Source organism: Orbicella franksi, unplaced genomic scaffold, assembly GCF_964199315.1.
Source record: "Orbicella franksi unplaced genomic scaffold, jaOrbFran1.1 SCAFFOLD_62, whole genome shotgun sequence".
NCBI classification, from domain to species: domain Eukaryota; kingdom Metazoa; phylum Cnidaria; class Anthozoa; order Scleractinia; family Merulinidae; genus Orbicella; species Orbicella franksi.
In genome coordinates this window covers 1-2500 of record NW_027670652.1, presented here as the reverse complement: position 1 = coordinate 2500, position 2500 = coordinate 1, and the positions used below count along the sequence as shown (strand labels likewise).

Genomic DNA, 2500 nt, shown 5'->3' with positions numbered 1-2500 from the left:
TTTGAAAATGGTGAAAATCTTAAGGGTGCTTATAGAATAGGGGACCGACGCCCAGTTTTAAGATAGTGTAGCTCACCCCCCTTAACGATGATGTGACAGCGCGAAACTTGGCGCCTGCACGTAACTCGAGCTGGCCAATCGTTTCCCGCAAAAAGTTTTGAAAATGGTGAAAACCTTAAGGGTGCTTATAGAATAGGGGGACCGACGCCCAGTTTTAAGATAGTGTAGAACACCCCCTTAACGATGATGTGACAGCGCCAAACTTGGTGCCTGCACGTAACTCGAGCTGGCCAATTGTTTCCCGCAAAAAGTTTTGAAAATGGTGAAAATCTTAAGGGTGCTTATAGAATAGGGGGACCGACGCCCAGTTTTAAGATAGTGTAGCTCACCCCCCTTAACGATGATGTGACAGCGCGAAACTTGGCGCCTGCACGCAATTCGAGCTGGCCAATCGTTTCCCGCAAAAAGTTTTGAAAATGGTGAAAACCTTAAGGGTGCTTATAGAATAGGGGGGACCGACGCCCAGTTTTAAGATAGTGTAGAACACCCCCTTAACGATGATGTGACAGCGCCAAACTTAGCGCCTGCACGTGACTCGAGCTGGCCAATAGTTTCCTGCAAAAAGTTTTGAAAAAGTGTAAAATCCCAATTTTGCGCTCTTTAGGGTGTGGTCTTTGAGCTTCGGGTTTTCGTCAGAAAATTTCGGCAATCATCGGTCATCTTCGTGGAAATCTCTTCGTTTTCGTAACTCTGACATGGTGACGCATGTTTGGAATGCCATGGGGAGCGCTTTGGAGCAGTTTTGAAAAATCGAAATTTTTCGAAATTTTTCTAAGTGTCTAAACTTGGTTGGGGGAATAGACGGTTTCGGGTTATAATGTAGGGCAGGCATCGGGAAAGACCGAAAGAGCAATTGAGCTGTATCGGTCCGTAACAGTAAGCCCTGCTCGGTAATGTGTTCTCGGGTACGAAAGGAGGGTATTTGGAGGAAAAAGGAGCAAAGTCGACTAAACTTGCTCGGTCGGTAGCATGAAATGACTGAACTTGTAGCCAAGTTGTCTCGGTGTGGACAACGAGAGAACGGATGGATGTTGTACCTGATGGCCTTTGGCCAAGAATAGCGGCTTAGATTCGGAAGAATCATTCTTCCCCAATGTATCTTGTCGGCATTCCGTGGACTTGGCTGTCTCACTGGTATGCCGGAAGCTTACTAGGGTGAAGCAGTGGAAAGACGTGGCAAAGAGAGAACGGGTTTCCCTCGGACAGGGTCGAACGCCTCGTGCGTCTTCCATGGCCGGGAGGATTCCAGTGCAGCTTGACGGTGGAATGCCAGCCTCCTTTCAAAGGAAGCAGACGCAAAAGGGTTCCCGCCGGGTTCCCTGAGGGATAGCTACCTGGTTGATCCTGCCAGTAGTCATATGCTTGTCTCAAAGATTAAGCCATGCATGTCTAAGTATAAGCACTTGTACTGTGAAACTGCGAATGGCTCATTAAATCAGTTATCGTTTATTTGATTGTACCATTACTACTTGGATAACCGTAGTAATTCTAGAGCTAATACATGCGAAAAGTCCCGACTTCTGGAAGGGATGTATTTATTAGATTAAAAACCAATGCGGGTTCTGCCCGGTTCTTTGGTGATTCATAGTAACTGATCGAATCGCACGGCCTTGAGCTGGCGATGTTTCATTCAAATTTCTGCCCTATCAACTGTCGATGGTAAGGTAGTGGCTTACCATGGTTGCAACGGGTGACGGAGAATTAGGGTTCGATTCCGGAGAGGGAGCCTGAGAAACGGCTACCACATCCAAGGAAGGCAGCAGGCGCGCAAATTACCCAATCCTGACTCAGGGAGGTAGTGACAAGAAATAACAATACAGGGCTTTTCCAAGTCTTGTAATTGGAATGAGTACAACTTAAATCCTTTAACGAGGATCCATTGGAGGGCAAGTCTGGTGCCAGCAGCCGCGGTAATTCCAGCTCCAATAGCGTATATTAAAGTTGTTGCAGTTAAAAAGCTCGTAGTTGGATTTCGGGATGGCTCGGCCGGTCTGCCGCAAGGTATGTTACTGGCCGCGCTGTTCTTCCTCGCAAAGACTGTGTGTGCTCTTAACTGAGTGTGCATAGGATCTGCGACGTTTACTTTGAAAAATTAGAGTGTTCAAAGCAAGCCAGCGCTTGAATACATAAGCATGGAATAATGGAATAGGACTTTGGTTCTATTTTGTTGGTTTCTGGAACTGAAGTAATGATTAAGAGAGACAGTTGGGGGCATTCGTATTTCGTTGTCAGAGGTGAAATTCTTGGATTTACGAAAGACGAACTACTGCGAAAGCATTTGCCAAGAATGTTTTCATTAATCAAGAACGAAAGTTAGAGGATCGAAGACGATCAGATACCGTCCTAGTTCTAACCATAAACGATGCCAACTAGGGATCAGAGGGTGTATTGGATGACCCCTTTGGCACCTTATGGGAAACCAAAGTTTTTGGGTTCCGGG

General features: G+C 46.4%; 1 pseudogene; it reads left to right on the top strand.

Annotated features, from left to right (window-relative positions):
• Nucleotides 1–1391: 1391 nt before the first annotated feature.
• On the top strand, nucleotides 1392–2500 carry LOC145473738 (small subunit ribosomal RNA; annotated as a pseudogene; the record flags this gene model as incomplete).